Source organism: Tiliqua scincoides, chromosome 2 (genome assembly GCF_035046505.1).
Source record: "Tiliqua scincoides isolate rTilSci1 chromosome 2, rTilSci1.hap2, whole genome shotgun sequence".
NCBI lineage: Eukaryota > Metazoa > Chordata > Lepidosauria > Squamata > Scincidae > Tiliqua > Tiliqua scincoides.
The window spans coordinates 20,951,761-20,975,355 of NC_089822.1; the positions used below are offsets into that span (position 1 = coordinate 20,951,761).

Here is a 23,595-nt window from a genome sequence, read left to right on the forward strand (position 1 = left end):
GACACTCAACAAGTCTAACTACTTTGTGTTATGTAGCCCCATCTCTTAACTAAGCCTATCATCATCGTCATTATTTATATACCAGTTTTCAACAAAAAGTTCACAAAGTGGCTTACAGACAAAATCAAATAATTAAATGGCTCCCTGTACCAAAAGGGCTCGCAATCTAAAAAGATGCAAGAAGACCAGCAACCAGTCACTGTGCAGAGATGAAGAGGGACAGTTACTCTTCCCCAATAAGTATAAAAGGAGCACCACTTGAAAAAGGTAGCAACTGTTACCCTGCACATGCCCAATCTCATCTGATCTTGGAAGCTAAGCAGGGTCAGGCCTGGTTAGTACTTGGATGGGAGACCCCCTGGGAATACCGGGTGCTGTAGGCTTATACCATAGTCTTTGCCAACCACTTGAAAAAGTGCCTCTTTGCCTAGTTCACAGAGTGCTTACAATATATATTAGAGTATCTGTGATGTCTTTGAAAAAGCATTTGAGTTCAGAACAGAGAAATGGCATAATGGTACTATTCTTTTCAATCACCTTCAGCATGTTGGCACAGACCATTTTTTAACAAATAAAATGAGCAAACCAGGTGTATGGGCACATCCAGTCAGAGTTCCAAATGTTTCACAATCCAGCAAAAATATTTTTTAAAATTTATTTATATGAAAACAAGGGACTATTTGAGCCCACAGCAAAACATACAACGTGATGACAGGGGGGCAGAAAATGTTCAGCTAACTGTAAAAAAAACTAGGTCATGTATGAAATAATTAAGAGGAGGAAAACTTGGTAGTAGAGAAAATAAAACTTAGGATGTAAAATATATACTGAGAAAACTATCCCAACCTGCTAAATGGGCCTTTCAATGATCTGCACTTCTGCTTTCTATGTAGGAAGGGAAATCATCCTAGCAAAAATATAGCATAACAGAGAACTCTTTCTTGCTATGCCTTAGTTTGTGTATAGTTCTAATACAGAAAGGCAAGAGTGGCTGAATTTCCCCCATCCCCCACCACACCTACAATTTCACATTTAGAAAAATCTCCTGTATAATCAGACTTTGGAACTACTACATACTGTCGTCGTCATCATCAACAACAAACAAACAATATTTTAATTGCACTTTAAAGAGTTGTTTTTAATGTGGTCAGTTATCAGACTTCCTGAGAATTTGTGAATAATATTGCACCATCATTTGTTTTATGTAAATAATTGTGCAAATAGTTCAAGAAGCAAGTTCCTAGCAATTCATCACGTCAAACCACAAAACATCAGGTGGGGCTCTTAAGGGCCCAATCCTATAATCATCTGCTGATGCCACATGTTGTCCTCTGTTGGCACCAACTGCCATGAAGTAGGCCGCACCAGTCATAAAAGGCATTCCACTAGTTAGTGCATTTGCAGGACTACCAGTGCAAAGACCTGCGCCTTCCCATTCACTCCATTTGTCCTGCTGCTCACTGAAGCAACTATGGGCCCAATCCTATCCAACTTTCCAGCACTGGTGCAGCTGCAATGCAGCCCCAGGGTAAGGGAATAAGTGTTCCCATACCTTGAGGAGGCCTCTGGGACTGCCTCCCCACTGCAAGATGCAGCATTGGCCCCATTGGCACAGCTGCACCAACACTGGAAAATTGGATAGGATTGGGCCCTATGTCAGCAGGAGAGAGGGGAGGAGGTAGAAAGGGTGGAATGGAGGCAGGAGTGGGCCAATTGAGCCTAGGAAGAGGTGCAGGACAGTGGTTCTGGCAGTATCAACATCCTATCCCCCTTCCCAGACCTGAACCCACAGCATGGGTCACACAGACCTGTATCAGCTATTTAGCTAGCACAGGACCAAGTAGACACTCTCCTGAATTGTGGAGGCTTACCCCAGAGTAAGGAAACAATTGTTCTCATACCAGAGGAGATCTCCGCAACTGCCCCTCCCCCACCACCATTGGATGCAGCAGTCACTATTTGGTTCCACTGCATTGGTGGCTGGGGGGGGGGGGGCGCCGCAGGAAAACTGGAATTGGACTATCTGTTTGGAATGACTCCCATTCAGTTCTATTGGACAAAGCAAAAGGGCTTCAACGAAGGAAGTAGTTGAAAAGTGGCAAAGTCATAAAGGGGACCCCAAACAGACCTCTACTATTATACAGCACTCCAGGAGAAAGCCTGGTATGGAAAATAAAAAGGCATCCTTTTCCCATTTCTCCTTTTCTGATACCCCTATGAGGCCTGAACATCTGAAGGGTTAGAGGATACTCTGTGACATCCGGTTGCACCTCTGATGGGTCATCTCTATCCACTTGGAAGCTAATAGGGGCCACCTCAAAATGCAGCAGTGGGTTATACATCAGGGCCTCCACAAGTATGCATAAGTAGCTTCATTTGCAAACGAAATAGAAAATGTCAGCATGTTCCCACTTAACAATGGGCTGTGGACCTCCAGAAACGGCAAGGTCTTTATCTATCTATCTATCTATCTATCTATCTATCTATCTATCTATCTATCTATCTATCTATCTATCTATTGTTTTTCCTTATAAATAACAAAGTGGCTTCCAAAATATTAAAATAAGTGTAAAACATTAGAAGTCCCAGGGCCCGCAGTACAGGTTGTGTCTCATTATTTGTGAGGGTTCCATTCCCAGAACTCATGTGGGTGGCAAAAAATGCACTAAAGCAAATCAGTTTAGAAAAAAAAGTCCCTTTGTTCTGGTGATTTAAAAACAGCCTTGGTGACCTTTTGTAATGCACACAGAGGCAATCAGTCTCTTTCCAGGCGCTTAGGCTTTGCTAGAAAGCAGCAATGCCTCCCTTCACCAGGAGCCCCAGCAAGGGGGAAAGAATAGGGGATAATCACTGCCCATTCTTTCTTTCTTTCTTTAGCCTTCTTTCATGTGCTCAGGGGGAAGGGAGGAGTGAAGCCTGGAGAATGATTCATGGATTGTCAGCCAGCTGCCTTCTCTTACATTAACAAGGCTATTGTTAAAAGATTGTTTTCCTTTAATTTCAGGTGTACTTCTCATCAACATGAGATAGAAAAATCTGTGGATTCCCACCCCCACCCCAAATAATCCATGGATAATTAGGTTATACCTGTAATCCCTTGCATGATTGTCTCCCTACAACAGTAGAAAGCAGTTTTTTAAACTGATTTTAAAGGGATGCATTTTTCCCCTTCTCCAAAGATCAGCACATGCCTTCTCATTTGCAGGGACCATTCGTGTTGAGTCAAATCTGTGTATTAAAAATCCGTGTATAACAAGGCTGGACCTGTATATTGTGGGCACAGGGATTAGGAAATATTAGAGTCACTCATCTCGTTCTCTCAAGGAATTCTGAGGTTCATTTTGAATGTCAACAATGGGAGCTTCTATCTTAGCTGTTTTCTTTTGGGGAGAGAATGGTAGGGGGCAGGAATGGGACACTACTGCTGCCCAGTTACAGCTGTGCTAAAAACCTAATTATTTCCTTTGCTTTCTCCCTTTCGGTTTGCGGTTCAGGCTTGCAGGGGGAGGGGGTTCAAGATGCAGCAGCAGATACTGCCATTGTCTCCACCCCCTTGCAGGCTCAAACTTCTCCTCCTTCTTTCTGCCCCATTCTGCCCTCTCCCAGCCACCTCCCCCCCCCCTCCCCATCTCAGCCAGTGCTGTGGGATGGCTGGCCGGCCAGCCATCTCCCAGCACTGTGGCGCTGAACCTACTGGCACTGACCCAGCACCGGCACATCCGCCTTCCCCAGTGATGCAAACGTGCTTTACGGCATGTTTGTGACACTGGAGCCAGCAGTACACGCATACTGATGGCTTCAGGATCGGGCTCTCTGTGAGGTTCACTTCTGAGTAGCTATTGCACTGCTAGATCCTTGAAAAGAAGGACAGGAAGCCGGTGACAATTTTGCAAATGCCAAACGTGCATATTTATTTAAAACATTTATAACCCACTCTTCCATTTTAAAAATCCTTGAGGTGGCATTTAATGCAGGAACCTCATAAGCCTCAAGCTGCACCGCAGCCTCAGCTCTTATGTTACATATTATAATTTAATAGCACAAAGATGACAGCCACAGTATACATCCTGGCAATGGTTTTTAAGAAGTTATCAGTAGTAGGTTAGATTCTCCAAATATATTATCCTGCTAGCCTAGAGAACACAGTTCAGGTTTATGTCTTCAAATAATAAAAATAATAATAATATCTGGGATCAGACAAGAACCTCTGTATAAACTCTAGCAGTCACTTGGGATCAAACGCTAGATCCAAATGGCAGCTGCACGCTAGAGATGAACAATTTTCTTCTACACAATTACCTTGATTGAAGCTAATCTGATTTAGTCTATATATATGTGTGTGTGTATCTCATCTTACATAAGGGCCGATACTCTTGGTGGTTGAATTAGGTCAAAATACAAAAGACAAAATAGCTAATAAGTATGGAATATTATCAAAAATTTTAAATCCACAATTGTACTCTACCTTTTCAAACCCGCTGCTTTGATGAAAATTGGTGATTGCTTGACGAAGTTCTTCTGTGGAAGGCATCTTGTGGGCTTTGAAGATTTTGTCATAGCCTTAGAAATAAGCAATTTGCTGTGCTTTTCTGTAATTTTGTAAAACAAGATGTTTTCAAGATAAATTATACTAGCGGACCGTACCTGTCTTGTAACCACAAAACACATGTAAAATACCTGTAATTTAGTCATTTTGAGGTATGCATGGAAAAAGGAATAAACACAGCCATCCCAGTTTGCCGACACACAGACTTTGTAAGCTGAAGAGATCGCAGGCTCGCTAAATATCAAAGATGGGATCTGTACTACAAACCAAACTACCTGAAATTGCCTTCAAATTTAAGCTGCAATTTATTTCAAATGGCTTAAAGTTGAAGATGGAGGCAACAACTCGCACAGAAAACAACAGAAAACACACACTCTCTAAGATACTTTCTACTATCTAAGAGGCGGGCACACAAGCCTCAATCCAGCCCCTCTGGAGCAGCACCACTGGATACTGAGAGAGCACTCCAACCCCCATACCATAGGTTGACACAGCAGGGGTCTCTAAACTTTTTGGCAGAAGAGCCGCATCAGGTACAGTGTCAAGGGTTGGAAAAAAAATTAAATATAAAATTTAAATAGCCACATTAGAGATGGAACTTAGACAAATGAATGAATGGGCTCAAATGTCCAGGATTTCTCCAAGCACCAACACAGCCCAACTTAAATGGACCCCCATTTCCCCACCCTGCAAGCAAAACTCCAATTGTGTTTGGTCAACTGGGCCAGAGTCTCTCAGGGGATTAGAGGCTGGCCGCGGGCCAGATAGAGGCTCACCACAGGCCGCATCTAGCCCCCGGGCCAGGGTTTGGAGACCCCTGACTTACAGACCAATCCTGAACCTGGCAGCTACGCTGAGTGCAGCAACATCAAAATGGCTACTGCTACATCCAACAGTACCATCAAGGCTTCTGGAGGTCTCCTCGGGGGAAAGCCCCAAGCCCCACAATGGGGCTTCTCAAGTCTGCACCGGATATTTTGCCAGCTCAGACTTGAGAGACACCATGTCGGGCTTTGCAGTGGAGAAGAGCTCCACCAGGAATCTCGTGTGGCACTGAGTGGTAGGCTGCAGCAACCAAGAACTCTCCCCAAGCACAGTAGAAGTAGAAGAGTTCAAGCACAGTAGAAGCTAGAATTTCAGGTAGCCGGATCGAGGTCAAGTCGGCCTTCCATCCTTCTGAGGTTGGTAAAATGAGTACCCAGCTTGCTGGGGGAAAGGTACCATGTCTGGGGAAGACAATGGCAAACCACCCCACTTATAGTCTTTCATGAAAGCGTCGCAGAAGTAGCGTGACCCCAAGGGTCAGTAATGACTCGGTTCTTGCACAGGGAACCTTTCTTTCTCAGAGTACCAACAGTTCCACCTCCCTCCCACGCCAGTTCCTCCCCTTCCTCTGCCCTCCCCTGCCCCATCCCACCCACCTCAAAACTAGTTACCGCCAACCAGTGCTTCTGGAGCACCGGCTGGCCCTCCATGCAGCATTATGGCTCAGTGCTAACTGATGCTTGCCCAGAGGCGGCAGCACCTCCTCTCTGGGTGCCGCAGACATGACTTAAAGTATGTTTGCGACACCCAACGCTGGTGCTAGAGCTCAGCGTTGGTGCTGAAAATGGATAGGATTTGGCCCTTCCCCAGGTGCTAACACTTTTCATAGCTGCATAAGGAAATTATGCAGAGGTTTGGACAAAGACAGCCTGTGATATCCTGACAATCTAAATAGCTTTCCGTAGCATCAATAAAACTACAATACAAAAAAGAATCTTAATGCACCCATATGTTTGATTTATCTTTTGTATTGTTTTATCAATGCATAGATTTGCGTTGTGCAGGTGTGGGAGTTGGGGAGAGGAAACTGGAGCAACTGAAAGATGCAACAAATTGCACATGCATAGGAAACTCCGTACAGTTTTTACGGCCCAATCATATCTGGAAAAGGTCACCAGCAGAATGTGTGTTCAGCCAGGAGAAGTGTCAAATTCTATGCAGAAATACCTTGATCTGCAGCACATAGCACAACATTGCTGCGCTTGCCAAAGGCCGCTGGTGAGCTCAGTGAAGCCACCAGCACTGTCACTGGTGGCTGCATATGCTTGCTGGTGGTGAAGACACTGACTGCTGGTGCCAAGTAAGGGCCCAATCCTATCCAACTTTCCAGTACCGGTGCAACTTCAATGCCCCAAATGTTCCCATATCTTGAGGAGGCCTCTGTGACTCCCTCCCCATCATAGGAAGCAGTGCATACCCCATTGGCACAGCAGTACTGTTACCCTGCACATGCCCAATCTCGTCTGATCTTGGAAGCTAAGCAGGGTCAGGCCTGGTTAGTACTTGGATGGGAGACCGCCTGGGAATACTGGGTGCTGTAGGCTTATACCATAGTCTTTCGAGACTGAAGGTTGCCAACCACCAGCGCTGGAAAATGGGATAGGATTGGGTTGCTCAGGCTGCAGAGGGGAGCAGGAGGTGAGAGGAACACAGGGGAGTGAGAGGGTCGGAGAATTTCTGTGCAGGGAGGGGGGAGCAACTGGGAGCAGAGAGGAGGTTGGGGGGTGGATGTGGCAACAATGGTGCAGGCTGGAATTTATCCCCTGTTTTGAAAACCTCCCTCCCTCTTTTCTCTCCTTATTCTCTCCAAATTAGGTGGTGTGTGTCTGAGGAGTCCGAGAGGGGGCTTATGCGGAGGTAAGTAACAATTTAACAAGTGAAGTAACAAGTAAAAACAATTTCTACCTACTTCTCATTTGCCTTTGGGTCACGCGCCCCTCCCCCCATAACCTTTTTGTTACAGCGCTAGTGGTGGGGGACAGGATTAGGCCATTAGCAGTTGTTGGTTTTTTTTAAAGTGAACCAAGGAAAATTCTTAATGCATCAGTTCTAATTTGACAACAGGAACAGGCAATATAGAATTCCAAAATCCATAGACAAATCTGGATGGAGAAAAATTTGGATGCATTCCTCTTGATTATGTTACACTGATTACAGTTATTATGAGATATACAAAAATATATTGAGCACAAATTACTGTAAAAGTGTATGCTTTTTTGCAATTTCATCTTTAACTTCTCCAAAAAAAAAAAAAAAAATAAATAACTTGCTATACTGCTGAGGATTATGCCCATCTCTTATTAAAATCAAATGGTCTCCCTTCATGAAGTCATCTTGGTTGCCCTCCATGTGAGAGATGAAGGAGCTGCTTGTCAGCTTGTGTGGGAGGAAACTGGAGGCCAGGATGTGATACCAGATTAGAAAGATCCATCTAAAATGTTGTGGTTCTTGAAAGATAGAACCTTTCTTCAATTGTAAAAATCCCTAAGGGGATTTAGAACAGCCTGCCTATGTAAACCGCCTTGAATAAAGTCTGAGGAGAAATCTGACAACCAAGAAAGGTGGTATATGCGTTGGCTCGGTCATGTCGTGAGAATGGATGATGGCCGGATCCCAAAGGATCTCCTCTATGGAGAACTTGTGCAAGGAAAGCGCCCTACAGGTAGACCACAGCTGCAATACAAGGACATCTGCAAGAGGGATCTGAAGGCCTTAGGAGTGGACCTCAACAGGTGGGAAACCCTGGCCTCTGAGCGGCCCGCTTGGAGGCAGGCTGTGCAGCATGGCCTTTCCCAGTTTGAAGAGACACTTGGCCAACAGACTGAGGCAAAGAGGTAAAGAAGGAAGGCCCATAGCCAGGGAGACAGGCCAGGGACAGACTGCACTTGCTCCCAGTGTGGAAGGGATTGTCACTCCCGAATTGGCCTTTTCAGCCACACTAGATGCTGTTCCAGAACCACCATTCAGAGCACGATACCATAGTCTCTTGAGACTGAAGGTTGCCAACAGCATTATTATTATTATTATCTCTGATGTGCGACTTGTATCTCAATGCGTTACATGTCACTCACATTCCCATCTCTTTCTGTCAATCTGTTTCCCACAAGCATGTGCACCCACAACCCATTTAGCCTTGTTTATCTAATGTACATTGTACATTCTACGGGAAGGACAACATCACTTGTGAATGGTGCCTAACCCATTATTAGTTTTACCCACACTTTTAGTAGGTGTGCAGAAGCTACTTTAGCTGCTGTAGCTGGAAAGGCTCCGTTTTCCCATCACTTGCGTTAGCTTAGTAAGCTTCTCGTTGGCAGCAGTAGAATGTGCTTGGAGATAGCTGTCTTGTCAAGGTCACCTGTTAGTCATTGCATTGTGTGTTGATCAAGCATCAAACAAGGAGTGAAAGAAAAGAGTGTGCAGATGTGCCCCAGGTTGGTTCAGTTTTCAGATGGCAGACAAAAGGATCCTGAGGCCACTCAGATACCATCCCGCCCTACAGCTTCCTCCTCTCTCATCACCCATTATTAGTAAACCCCAGTAGAGCAGAACCTGACACATTCCACACTTTGTCACTTTGTCATATTACAGAGCATGTTCAGGAGCAAAACATAGAACACTAATGGCCCAATCCTATGGGCCTTTTGTGACAGTGCATCCCCTGATACACTGTTGTAAAAGGCCCAGTGAAAGTGCAAACATCACAGTGTTGCAAAGCTGTTCAGGGTAGCTTCTACAAAGAGGTGGCAGCTCCATACACAACCACTGTCACAGAGCCCAGGTTGCACTGACCCCAGTGGCAGGGGCCTGTCTTGGTGGGGAGAGGGAGGGCAGGGAATGGGATGGATTCTGGTGGCAGCAACTTGTGCCAGAATCTTATCCTTTCTTTCCTAGTCTGTCCCTTTCCATTCCTTGCACTTATGCCAGCTATATAGCTAGTGAGGGAGACCCATAGGTGGCCAGGAGGCTTACTCAGAGGTAAGTAAAATATATTTTTACTTACTTGGGGTTGGCCTTTTGGTTGGCTCCCCCTCCCACCATACCATGCAACACATGGTGCAGCTACACACTGTAATGGGGTGAGGGATAGGCTTGGGCTGTTCGTGTGTCATTTATTTGTCGGCACACACGACACAGAATATAAGGGGGCAAGTTGCAGGCTGCTAAAAAGTTGCCAGTGACCAGGGCTACCTATCTGTATCCGATGAGACAAGCTTGCATGCAGAGGTTGTGGAGCTAGGGTGCCAGTGGTCAAAAGGTGGGGAGAAGGGCAGAAATGGTTTCGAAAAGCAAACCTAGGAGAATTGGATGGTAGCCTTACCTGCTCTTTCTGGGTGGGCGGGATGCAAGGCAAACAAACTGAGACTGCTTTGCAGGGAGAAGGGTTCCTTTCTTGTGAGGCATCTCAGCAGGTACTGGAGTTGGGGTTTGAAGCAGGGATGTGTGTTGTGGGGACAGCAGGTGAGGAAGAACCGCCCCATCATTTTTCTACAGAAAAGCACTGTAGCTGCCCTGCCTGCTTACACCTGAGGAGGCTCTCCTTACAGCAGAGGAGCCTTTCCTTACACCTGCTTTCTCAGATGTAAGGAGTTTCCTTGGGTGTAAGTGGGAGGGGTGACTGCAGTGCTTTTCCATGGACTATGATGTGGCAGTTCTGCCTCACCTGCTGCCCCCAGATCCCACATCCCTGGTTTGAAGTTCTCTTTGAAGGAAGGGTGTCAGGAAGAAGGGACAAAGGTTGCAAATGAAAGAGAGCAGGCTGGTATGATACCCTGCTAACTGGGCAAAGAGGCCCTTTTTCAAGTGGTGTTCCTCTTATATTTAGCAGGGGAAGAATAACCATCCCTCTTCACCCCATCACAGCATCTTTTCTAGTGACTCTTTGCTTATGTCTCTTCTGCATCGTTTTAGATTGAGAACCCATTTTGAGACAGAGAGCCATTTAGTTATTTGATTTTCTGTGTAAACCAATTTGTGAGCTTTTTTGTTGAAAAGTGGTCTATAAATATTCTTCACAACCACAACCACACCTGACTTGGTTGCTGGCGGCACAGCAGCTCTTGGGTAGCAGAGAGAATGGGGATATTTGACATAGCGCTAGCAAGTACACAAATGATTGTTGAACAGTGGCAGGAGTAGCACACGGGCAACAGGTGAACAGTGGTGGGATGAACAGGGCAACACAAGGGGTTTGTGACCCATATTTTTATGATCAAAATTCTCACAGAGAAGCATTGATGCTATTGTGAGGTGAACTCATCAGGGTGCTTTCTTTTGTGGCTGTTGGTGGCCCAGACCCAGTTTGAGACAGGTGCCTCTGTTGATATATACCTTGCAAGGAGTGCAGCAGAGGACTTCTTGGTTGCTCAAGAGGCCTGTCCCATAATTACTATACCTCTCTTGACTGAGTTTGCAATTAAGGCTGCAATCCTAACCACACTTTACTGAGAGTTAAGCCCTATTGAACAAAATAGGACTTACTTCTGAGTAGACCTGGTTAGGCTTGTGCCCTAAGTTGGTTAGGGAAGCCAAGGTTGAAGGCATCTGTTGTGCACTAAGAGCTTTGTTTACTTTAAAGTCAGAAAAAGCCTAGTATGTAGCCCTGTTTGCAGGTTTAAATCTATTGTCCAAGAAAGGTGTGGTCAGTCATGGAATTATCCCCAAAGATTATCTCCAGTTTCAAGCAAAGATAGACAAGGCTTCTCCTAACCCATCTATTAGATCAGAGGTGGGAGGTAACTGCTCGGAAGAACCAAAGTTTGGCTTTTCCCCTAAGGCTTGCAGGGCCTGATGCTTCCTTGCCATCAGCCTAAATAAAGACTGGTCTGGGTCATGCTCACTTGGCATGTAGACAAACATGACAAAGAAAAACATATTGGGCAATACCATCCCCACCTGGAGAGTGATTGAAAAGGGTGAGGACAGGGTGGGCAGACCAAGTGGGTAGCTGGGGGTAGCAGTGGGCAGGTACACGGTTGCATGGTACCCTTGCTATTCTGCCACTTTCCTTCAAACTGCCGCTTCATACTGGCAGGCCAGACCTGGAATCCACATTCACATGTGATATTCTGGCACAGCTCCAGGGCCACAAGTCAAAACATGAATTTCATTTGAAATAGTATGGTTCAGTGACCTGTCCCCCCAATCTCAACTGTATCAGTAGAAGGAAGGTGTCAAAACTCTTCAATTTAGCAACCAATGCACATCATATGTGGTGCATATTACAGTCACATCGCCAATCACGGTTCTCATGTATCTGAATTTTTCAGGCAGTTTGTATGAAAACGTCTTTCGCTACTCATTTTTGTGCAGAATAAGGGGTAGAATACAAAGTGCTACCCATGTGAATTATCCTAAATATATGTCTCACGCTTAATTCCTTGCACATCGTTAGAAAACTATTCTGAAATGTCAGGTGTGGACCAGGGTGTATTTTCTTGAATTGCTAGCCCTGTGCACTGAAGTTCAGTGAGAATTTCACACCCAATTTATAGATTTCTCAAAGTAAATGCTCACGATGGAAATACTAGCAGCTGGTTAATTTTAGAGCCACAAATGGCACTGCAATTAATTCAGGCAAATTCACAGAGGTAAACAACACCAGAGGAGCAGGTGTTTAGTAAAGGCTTATACAGTAGTATTGGTCCCGCACAAACCACTCAGGTTTTGCTCTTTGGCTTTCACAAGAAGACCTGATGAGTAGTAGATTGCCAAAGAAAGTGCATCTGTGATGGCTCTGAAGATGGGAATTCATGACCTGTTGCAGAAATTATATTTTTTTAACTGGAAAATGTTTTGCTTAGCATTTGCATTTGAAGCATCTGTCCTCACTGATAATTGAAGACGGCCTTCATTCTCATCTCTCAAGCACAGAGAACAAATTGCATGCCTCCCTTGCTGGTTAATAACAGAAAAGATTATTTGATCACTAACCATCTTTTTGCTTTTGTGTGTGTGTGTGTGTGTGTGTGTGTGTGTGTGTGTGTGTGAGAGAGAGAGAGAGAGAGATGGCTGAAGGAACTGCTGAGGTTCAAGCACAGCTGAAAATGACAGATTCTCCAGTTTCAAGCAAAACTGAGCTCCAAAGAGTTCAGATTGCCCTCTGGTTCCAAGAAGACTTCAAGTTGTGATAAAATGAGTGCAGAGCACATAAACAGTTGCAATGCCCTAAACAGATGCTCAAGAAACAACAAGAGGAACTGTGCTGGACAGAACACAGGGCCAGCCAAAGGCATTTTACTACCTAAAGTGAATGGCAAGATGGCACCTCCCAGGCTACGTCACCAAGTCAGCAGTGGCACACAGACCATGTTACTAAGGTAGGCAGCAGTATTTCTAGCTCTTAAAATAATCCAGGGCTACAGCTTTCCTCTAAGGACTTCTGGGTTCCTCCCCACTTTATTCTCACACCAACCCTCTATGTCAGCAATTTTTCATCTCATGACACACTGAGAAGATGATAAAATGTCAGGTTGTTGTGTTGTTGTTTTTTGGACAATTGACAAGGCATCACAGGCTGGGGGCTCACATCCTCCTATGACCCTATGAATATATGACCCTTCCCCAAACTCCAACAGTACACCTGCAAACCATGCAAGGCACACCAGTGTGAACAGTGGTTGAAAATCGCTGCTCCGAAGTATATATTCAGTTACATAGTCTAGTCTGTACCCTTTGCTAACTTCTGATATGTCACTGTGCACATTCCAGCCAGTCAGTCAGAGCCTTGGAATGGGACCAAGGGCCCAATCCTATCCAATTTTCCGGTGCTGGTGTGTCAGTGGGATGTGCACTGCATCCTGTGATGGAGGGGCAGTCACTGGGGGCTTCTGAAGGTATGGGAACATGTATTCCCTTACTATGGGGCTGCATCGTAGCTACACCAGAGCTGGAAAGTTTGATAGGATTGGGTCTTTAGTCAAAATGTATTTAAGTCCCACTGATTTCAATGGGATTTGAAGCCATGATCGCTAGGAAGTGAATTCCACTAAGCAGCGAATTCTCAGGTGCATCATGAAAAATCCCATTACAAATCTAGCCATGAACAAGTCACTTACTGTATAACTTTATTTTCTGCCCATAAAAAGAGACATTAATGTCATGCTCAGTGTCATTATACACATTTAGGGTGCAATCCAGAGCAAAATTTGGTCCCTTGTGCTGGCCCAGAAGGGTTGCAAATGTGCTGAACGGCATGTTTGCACCTCCTCGTGAGTCGCCAAGGCCGGCACATGAGGGCACACTGGCCACTGGAGGCTGGCACAAGCCTCTGCACCTCCGCTCTGACAGGTCTTGCATCAGCCGATGCAAGACTCTGAGGTAGGTGGGAAGGAAGTGTTTCAGGGTGGGGGGGGAGAGAGGGAGGGCGCTGGGTAGCCCCAGGGGTGGTTGGGTGGGGAGAGTTATGCTGAATCCCAACCCCTTTCCTGGGGAGTTCAGAGTGGCTTCAAGCTGCTCCACTCTCCTTGGACTTGTGCCAGGGTGCCTTACCCAGAGGTAAGGGGATAAGTTTCCCCTTTCCTCTGGCTGAGCCACTTTGGGTTCCTATCCTGTGCTGGATACAGCACAAGCCACTTGGCTTGCCTGTTCCAGAATAGGATAGGATTGCGCCCTTAGTGTTATATTTATTTATATATTGTTTTATCTGTTGTGCACTGTGTCGGGAGGTTCTGAGCCTAAAGTTTAGGATATAAATCTTTTAACTAATAAAAATTTCACCCCCACTCTCACTTTAGGGGGAGAATTCTACTTTCTCAGATATAAAAGAAAGATACAGATATTTTGATAGTTAAATAAGTAAATATAGGTGTTCTTGGTAGGGTTTCTAAGTCACACCACAGCATGAGAAAACATTGCAGAAGGCTGTTTATATATATTATTTACTCAGCTCAAATCTCTAACTGTTCTTTCATAATTTACTCTTTATAATTGCCAAAAGCACGCTAGATATTTTGTAGACATTTTGTCCCTAGTCAGAAGTCTTACAATCAGTAAGTCTGGCAGGACAAAGGTGAAGCAATGGGGCAGCTACTTTCAAGTCTATCTTTAGACTAGATTGAAAGATGCTATATTTATTTCTTGTACTTTCTTCTCCCCGGTCCATCAATTATTGATCCGCCCACTGTGTACTATTTGGGTACGGTGGGGTCATTTCACATACTCCATTTTCCATCACAGCGATATTTCCCTGCGGGTATAGGGGTCACAAAGCCAAAATACAAGGCGTCTTGAGCTGTGTACACTGCACAAACACATTTGCACCATCTTCAGATGGTACAAAGTGCATGCTTTCTCTGACATGGAAATAAATCTGAACATTGGCAAAAGTCGAGCATGCTGCTGTCCTTAGACAATGGGATAACTGACGCTCTAAATCACAAATCACTATGAGTAGATTCAAGGGTAACTCAGTGAATCATTACACCAAAAATGTGTTTGCTGAACAAACCTGTCTTTGATGGACCAGGCCATGGGTGTAAAAAATAAGGACCATGAGCTGGATGTGCCTCCTGGAAGCTCTGTATCCGGTCCCCATGATACTTGGGCTCTCCCAGCACCACCCTTTCAGCAGCACTGCTTCTGCTGAGACTCTGGGAGGAAGAGATGGAAGGAGACCTCAGAAGGTGAGGAATGCTTTGGGTTCAAGGGCAGACCAAGAGGAGTGAGAGAGGGAGATGGTGCCGTGTTCCTGGAAGAGCCCAATTATCATGTGGGCTATTGTTTCAACAGCACTGATTCTGAGGTGTCACTTTGCAGAGAACCTCTCAACTGCTGAACTGCGAAATGACACCTTTGGAGAAGCTTGTATTGGAATCACGGAAGATATTGTGAGGAAATAGGATGTGGTGTCAGCAGCGGACCTTTGCTCTGGTGAATCTGGGGATTAAGGCCTGGGCATTTAGCAGAGGTGTGCTGCACAGCTGCAGCCACTAGGTCTTCGGGGATACAAGCAGCACATGATGCAGGGAGAGTTTGTGGGTTGTGGTTGGAGAGAGAGTGGAGGAGGGAGAGGAGACTTGCTGGCTAAACTGACCTACTGGCCTATTGACTCACAGGGTCTACTTATCGGACTGACTCTCTCGCTAACTGGCTTTCTGGCACACTAACTTACGGACCTGTAAACAAACCACTTCCTGGCACACCAACTCACAGAGTGGCAGACAAACAACTAACTGGCACACTGACTGATGGACTGGAGGATGGACCACGAACTGGCTCACTGACTAATCAAACAGAGACTGCTGAGTGCTGGAGAGCTGAGGTGGTGCTGAAAGGACTGCTGCCTGGAGAAACAGGAGGAGGTACCCTGCAGTATTCCAGGCAAGCCACCTACTAGTCTCCTTCCTGCTGGTGCTGGGGTACAGTGGTAGTTTTTGCAGTCTGCTAATTAGTTCCCCCCGTGGTTAAACTGGGGGAACTAATTAGTTTAAGTGGGCATGAGATCATTGGACTCTCCCATATGTTGAAAACATGATAAAGATTTGCACGTGTTCTCTTTTATCATTTGCAGCTAATGAGTTTCTGTGTGAGAACAAAGATTATTTCTGGCCATCATCTGCTCCAGGTAAGGGAACATTTGTTCCATTATCACAATGGATCTATTTGGACCTGTGCCAGCAATTTTTCTGATGCAAGTTCGAGTGGACTGGGTAGGTGCATGGAGGTTGAGAAGGGGGATAGGATATCAGTGGAGCTGCTGCCGCAGATACCACCCCTTCCCAGCTTCAACACACTCCTCCCCACCCCATTTCTTCCCTGTTCCTCCCTCTCCCATCCCTGTTCTGCCCACCCCCCACTTCCATGCTGACTTACCAGCAATGGGGCTTTTCTGGAGGTCACTAGCGCGTGGCCACTTGCCGTAGGTAGTGACAGTCCAGCTGCACAGACTAGCAAATTGTGTTTTGCGACTGCTGTAAAAGCACACAGTGCTGTTGGAACATAGTTCTGGCAGTGCAGCGAGCCTTTCCTGAGCTTCTACATTGCCCAGCTGGTGGACCAGAAATTTTTGTTTAAGAACAACCAGTCCAATCTGGCCTCTCATTCTATAGCTCATTCCTAGCAGCAGTTTTGGGGTTTTCAATCCTGCACTCTTGAGTTGTGGAATGAGATCACTATTGTGATTCTTCCCTATCAGTGAGCCTGCCTGACTTCTGTCCATCCGATTCCATCAGTGTGCAAAAAAACAGCTAGAAAGCAATCCATGCTTACAGAAAGATAAAATGCATCCATATCTTCCAGTCTGGAGGCACAGCTTTTGCTTGAGGGAACAGGATATCTATGAAGTCCTAATATGACATGGAGGCTGGCAAGGGAGGGAACTTAGCCAGGGAGGGTTTGCCTGCTTGACTGTGGAAGACAAATTGTTTTGTATGTGCCTCTAAGCCTAACAAGGACACCCTCCTCCTTATGCAAAGCGATTAAAGAACATAAAGCCTAATTTCCTTTCACACATATACATTCCCAGAGCTGAACCCTGGGAATCTGTTGGCAAACCTGGCCCAAATGGGCTTGATGGTTTCTGCTCCTTGCAATGGACTGTGTGCAAACCATTAAGGGCCCAATCCTATCCAACTTTCCAGTGCTGATGCAGCCGCAATGAAGCCCTGAGGTAAGGCAACAAACATTCCCTTTCCTTGAGGAGGCTTCTGTGACTGCCCTCCCCATCACAGGATGCAGCGAATGCCCTGTTGGCACAGCTGCATTGGCACTGGAAACCTGGTTAGGATTCAGTCCTTGGGCTTTGGTAATGGGATCACTCACAATTTGCCTGAAAGAGTCCAACAATCTGGCTGATCCCAGGGTGTCAAAAACTTACCTTGGGGCAGGGAGAATGGAAGACAGGTTAGGCAGACAGCAGTGGCAGTGACAATGACAGGCCTTCCTCCTTCTTGGAAAGACACCCAGAACATACATTTCGCAGTGGGGCTGCTGGGGCATGTTGTCTCACTCTGGGAGAAGAATTCCTGCTTCGCTGGGTGCTTGATGCTGTCACCACCACTGTGATCCACCATATCTGTCTTTTCATCTCCCTGCCCTCCCTCTCTCAAACTACCCAAACAGATGTTTTAGAGACCCCAGCACAGTGGGAAGGGGAGGTGGGTGGACGGCTTTCAGGAGTCGATTGACTGTGTTTAACCCAATGCTACTAGCAAGCTTTTGGGTGGAGGTATTGGGTGAACACCACAAGTTCTTCTAAAGTTAGGGGATGCAGTGGCATAGCTAACGATCCTGCTGCCCGGTGCAGAGCTCAAGATGTTGCCCCGGAAGTGATGTCGCATCCAGAAGTGACATCACTTCTGGGTTTTGATTTCACACCCACTTTTTTAAAAAAGTGAAAAATTAAAAAATCTGCCACATCCCCCAAGCTCACCAGCTCCCTCCTACTTCACCTCCATTCCCTCTGAGGTCTTACACTGGGCTGCTCCTGCAGTCCTGTCAGGCTCAAGGGGGGGGGGGGAGAGAAGCAGTCACCACTACTGGCACGCACCCCATCAGCCAGGCACATTAGGCCACAGGGGGAAATGGACTACATTGAGGAGAGCCCTGCACATGTGAGGGGAGGTGGGGCATGCCCCCCACCACAGTTTTGTTTGGTGGCACAACTCAGGTCCAGCCACTGCGGGGGGGGGGGGAGAGGAGGCTGTGGAGAAGCCGCTGTTCACATTGATTGCGGGGGGGGGGGAAGAGAACTCAGGGTAGGCAGGGGGGAGGAAGTTGCGCCTAACTGACTGAAGCTCCAATCCTATCTGCGCTTACCTTGGAGTAAGCCCCATTGGGTATAATGGGACTTAATTCTGAGTAGACATGCCTGAGCTGGGCTGGGCTCTCAGGCTCCTGTCCCAGCCCCAGATTCCTGGGAGTAAGCCCCATTGACTATAATGGGACCTACTTCTGAGTAGACATGCCTGAGGTGGGCTGGGCTCTCAGGCTCCTGTCCCAGCCCCACTTTCCTGGGAGTAATTCCCATTGGCTATAATGGGACTTACTTCTGAGTAGACCAGCACAGGCTTGGGCTCTGAGTTGCAATCCTCTCCACACCTTCCTGGGAGTAAGCCCCTTTGACTACACTGAGACTTACCTCTGAGTAGATGTGCCAAGGATTGACCCTGAGTGGGTGAGTGAAAGGAAGGGTTTCCTGCTGCGGCTGGGGGGAGGAAGGCCTGGGCCTTGGGGCAGGCAGGCAGGAGGAAGTTGTGCCTGACTGACTGAGGCTCCAATCCTGTCCACACTTTCCTGGGATTAAGTCCCATTGGACACAATGGGACTTACTTCTACGTAGACATGCATAGGATTGTGCTCTGAGGCCTGCAGGAGGAGGTGGTGATGGTGGTGGAGGAGGCGGCAGTGGCGGGGGGGGGCGACACAGCTCATTCTCCCTCCCGCTGCTAGCTCTGATGGGATAGGGGCAAACGAAGCCTTCAGCGCTTGCAGCTGTTGGCTCTCAGCAGAGGGAGGGAGGAGAAGGAGGCCCCGTCGCCGCTGCCTCCTCCTCCTGCACCTCCTCTCCCCACATTGAATTGCCCCACGAAAGCCTTCCAAAGCCCCCGCCGAGGCCTCAGGCACAATGGAGCAGAGCTGCAAACTTTCTCCGCTCAGTGCCTGCTGCCGCCACCTCGACCCCATCCAGGCTCCGCCAGCAAGAGACACGTGGCGCGTCTCCTCGCCTCCTTCTTGCCCAAACGCAGAGCCAGGGCACCTGGCGGGGCTGCAGCAGCCCAAGGCAGCTCGCATGCGGGCGGAGTTGCCCCAATGTTGCCCCCAGCCCCTGATGTTGCCCCTCTCAGCAGCTGTAGCCCGCTGCATTTGCTACCCCCTGCACTTATATAGCGACGCTACTGAGGGGATGCATTCTTTTATTTCATATAATCATATCAATGTCCCAGCCTGGGCAATACAACCAAACAGAGGATGGATTAGACAAGGCTTGCACACATTGTGACCCACCACCTGAGCACTGACAACTCTCTGCTTTTTGCAATACTAATTAGGTTCCAAAAGCAGGAGATAAAGACACTGTTCTGCTACCATGCATGAATGCTAAACAGTGTTCAGCTAGGAGGCAGGTGCTGCAGGTTGTGCAAGGTCTACTTTTTAAGAGACTTTTTTAGGGCTTCTGAGAGGAGTTTTATCAGGGGGTACAAAGTTTCTTCTGGGCTGCTTTGCAAAGGGGGGGGTGAAACAGAGTGGGAGAGGGTGGTGACAGGCAAGCAGAATGGGGCAGGGTGGGGCAAAACAGGGTGGGGGAGGATGGAGACAGCTCTTTGGAGCCCAGGTCCCACATGGAACCCATGTGGCATCGTCAGAGAGATACAGTAATATGGAAAATCAAATACACTCCTAAGTCTCTCTAAAAATCTTTTAAATGTAGAAAATCATGTAGAAAATCAGCATCATCCTATCTAGGCTCACACTAGAATGGAAAGTGTCCTGTGCATACCAAAACTTGCTTCTGCAGTAGCTGTAGCCCCACAGCTGTGTCCCTGAGCTCCTATACACTCCTGCATGATAAGCAGATCCACAAGAGGTCCTGTAGCAGACTGGTTTCCTCCCAGATTTGACACTGTGTGAAGGATTATCATGTATGCATTCCTCGGCCCAGTATATATGGCTTGCCGGTAGCTGCAGTCGCAAGCTTGTGGTAGTGTCCCCAGAATCCCATGCAGGCAACAAGTCTGAGTAGATATGACACAGTTATGACACTGCGTCATAAGGCACATTTGCACTCATGAACAGGCTAGGCTGACATGAAGGCCCACTCCAGCGTGGCAATATAGCATCTGGACCTGCTCTGGCAGGTACTAGTAAGTTCGCGCTGGGCTGTTTGGGAGGGGGTTTGGAAGAGGGTGGTGGGTCAAAGTGCAGAAGGGTATATTGGTGGGGGGGGGGCAGTACAGCGGCAGATCAGGATTGGTAGGGGCACACTGATGGAGAAGGCTTCTGCCGTATCTTAACTCCCTGCAGTCCACCTGGCATTACACTGGGTTTCCCAGATTTTCATCAGCTATATAGCTAGTGGGCATATTTGAGAAGCCACACAGGGGTGATTGGGGCTCAACATGGGGTAAAGGGGAAAATATCCCCTTACCCCAAGGAGACCTCCAACCAGCACCTAAGTTGCACTGGATGCAATGCAGGGCATGTCACCTGGCTGCACTAGCACAGTTTAGGATTGGGCTGTCAATTATATAACAGTATGATAGAGTCACTATTTACATGTGCTAATCTGCCTCTTCTGCCCATTTTTCCTTTGCCATCACATCTCTTAGATTATAAGCTGTTGGTTTAAACTGTTATCTGCCTTAAATGCTTCAGGGGAAAGGCAGTATAGAAATGTCATACCTAGTTTTTAGCTGGTTCAGCCACTATAGTATACTGAACAAAGACTATAGAACTGGATGATCTACTTGAGCAAGATGTTTCTTATGATCTTATGTTGAGTCCTCACATGTGGCAACATTGTAACTCTCAGAATTTCAAACCTCTGCAAATTCCACCTTGGGATTCAGTCTTAATTTGAAGAGATAAATGAACCTCAGTGTCGTTTGCCTTGAATTTTATAAACAAAAGTTAAATAACTTCATAACCTATTCAGTTTTTTACACCTTTTTTTGTCTTAAAATTCCTAAATCTAAATCCCTAAATCTAGTACTTCTATCTCAGTTATATGGACAAAACATGGAAGTAGATCAGTGGTTCTCAAACTGGGGCATCGTGACACCCCAGCCTGAGGGACCTGGACTCTGCCCCCTTAAGGGGAGGGGGTGGGGGTGGGGGGAATGCGGCAACATGATCCCCAGGATCAGGTCACTAAGGGGGGCTCAGGGACTTGCATGTACTTACCAGTCCCTGCAGCAGCATCCCGGGGGTGTGGGGAGCCCTGCATGACCCTCCGCAGGGCTCCCCGAGTTTTAGAAAATGAAAGCAGAACGATTGTGTCCCACTTCCGGTTTGCAATTGCAAAGCAGAGGTGGGGTGCAATCACTCCACTTTCACTTTCTGAAGGTTGAGGAGCCCTGCAGAGGGTTGTGCAGAGCTCCCTGCACCCCCGGGCAGCTGCTGCAGGGAATGGTAAGTACATGCCAGCCCCTGCGCGCCCCCCCCAGCGATGCAATCCCAAGGATTTGCCTCCCCTGCCCCCGCAAGAACTTAGAGCAGCTCAAGCTTCACTCTGCTGCGGTAGACTGTAAATATGAACATTTCAAAGCAAATTTGCACTAGAAGATTTGACATTTCTTTCAGTGCCAATGTTCATGATCTCTTCCTCTGGAAGTCTGTTAACCAGTTCTAAGAGGTCAAACCCCAACAAAGGGAAACCTTCATGTTCTTAATGGTAAAGTCCAAAGGGGAAAAAGTTCCATTAGACTTAATGGCATTTCATCACAGCATTAAATCCATAAACTGGATTTTTGAAATTGGAAGCAAGGAATCGTGAGTGCAGGAAAATAGCCAATATAGTGGCCCTGTTCTGCAAGTGCTTAAATGTTCGTGCTGTTCTTTTATAGCACTCATGTTTCCACAAGTGCAAGAGGTTGCAGAAATAGTTGCAAAAATAGAACCATATTTATCCCACAGTGCTCCTGTACAAGAGTAAAACAGCCATTCTACAAACTGACGGATGCAATCCTAGGTACATCTAGCTAGCCCACATGCACAATGTGGACTGCTCCATTCTATCTTAACTTTAATTTACTTTAAATTAACTCTGTCTTAGGGCCCAATCCTATGCCATAAGGCACATTTGCAACCCTCAGAGCACCAGAGCTCCATTGTTGTTGCGTGGATCGTCAGGCAACAGGTAGATGGGAGGAGGTGAGGAGAACGTGTTCCAGGGAAGGCTGAAGGCAGAGGGTAAGCAGGGAGGTGTGCCGGGGGAGGGGGTGGGGTGGGAAGGAGGCAGGACCAGTGAAGCTTCACTCCACCGGAACCTGAGCCTCCGCGTCAGGCAGCCCACCCAACATGGAGGCTCTTAATTCTATGCCGACTCTTGGGTTGCCGTAGAATTGAGTAGCCCCATTGCAGGGCTACCCGCCTTACCTTTGGGACAGGAACAAAGTCCCCTTCTCCTAAGGAGGCAGCGGTGGTTGCCTGGGGCGTGCTGGATGCAGCAGCAGTCATTTTTGGCGCCGCTGCAGCCTTGCACGTCAGGTAGTTCAGTACTGGGCTGCCCGCTGGTTGTGGTCCCTTTCAGTTATTTTCATTTTTGCACAAAGTCTCAGCAAAAACTTTGATTTAAAGCACAAACATTGCACTGAATAGTGTAGCAGTTGTCTGCGACCCCACCCCCCCAAATGTGGCCTTTTTCTTTCTGATTAATGATAGATATTTAATGGGAACAAAACATTCTAGATATGCTCAAAATAAGAATGTCATCAATTAATGTTTCTCCATCTGCCTGTGTTATTCCTCTCTGCATTACAGCAACAAAAGTTGGTGTTTTTTTTCTCCCTGAAATGTCAGTATTTTTTTCTCTAGCTGATGTAACACCACCCCCTACTGTTCATAATCAACATGTGATTTCAACAGTGATTTGACATTCAGCATATCAAGTTCCATTACCTGGGCAAAGTGTATGCCGAACAGAAGAGGAAGAATGGATTTCATTGTTGAAGGTCCGATTATGCATTCATTAAACTATCTGCTTTCAATTAAATTAGTCAGTCATTATACAATTTGGTTGACAGATAAGACTTCTGGATAACTTAAAGTATCAAAATAGCCAACAAAGGCTAATGCAGTTTTGGTTTACATGTTTGGAATGATCCACAGGAAGATAGTCATATAATGTGCATTTCAGGATGGTCTTTCTAAACTCATTGTTATGCTATACTGTAAAAATATAACTCTTCTCTGTGCCTGGCAGCTGATCAGTTTCAGGAACTCTATTAAGCAAGTTTAGTCTTCTGAAACAAATTTGATCAGATATCGGTACACAGATTATGACAATTAGAGACCCACAACAAAATGTTGCTGAGTACCCCCACTAGCTGCTAAGAGGAGTGCTGCTTTTCAAAACTCCAGTCAGTGTTGAACAGGAGCTTTGCACTACTGTTCACAGATGGGGAAGGAGACTTAAGAAGGACTAGGAGAAAGGACACTCCTTTTCCCCCTGTGCTGTACATGACATAGCTTTGGGACTGGCAGCTGATCCCAAACTCAAACACTTCATTGGAGGCAATGTTTATGGAGGATGGGAAAGGGATGGAAGGATTCTAACCCCACTGTAT

At 46.6% G+C, this 23,595-nt stretch overlaps 2 pseudogenes; both read left to right on the forward strand.

Annotated features, from left to right (window-relative positions):
* Window positions 1–266: 266 nt before the first annotated feature.
* On the forward strand, window positions 267–383 carry LOC136643163 (5S ribosomal RNA; annotated as a pseudogene).
* A 6,413-nt stretch (window positions 384–6,796) lies between these two features.
* Window positions 6,797–6,915, forward strand: LOC136643165 (5S ribosomal RNA; annotated as a pseudogene).
* The last annotated feature ends 16,680 nt before the right edge of the window (window positions 6,916–23,595 follow it).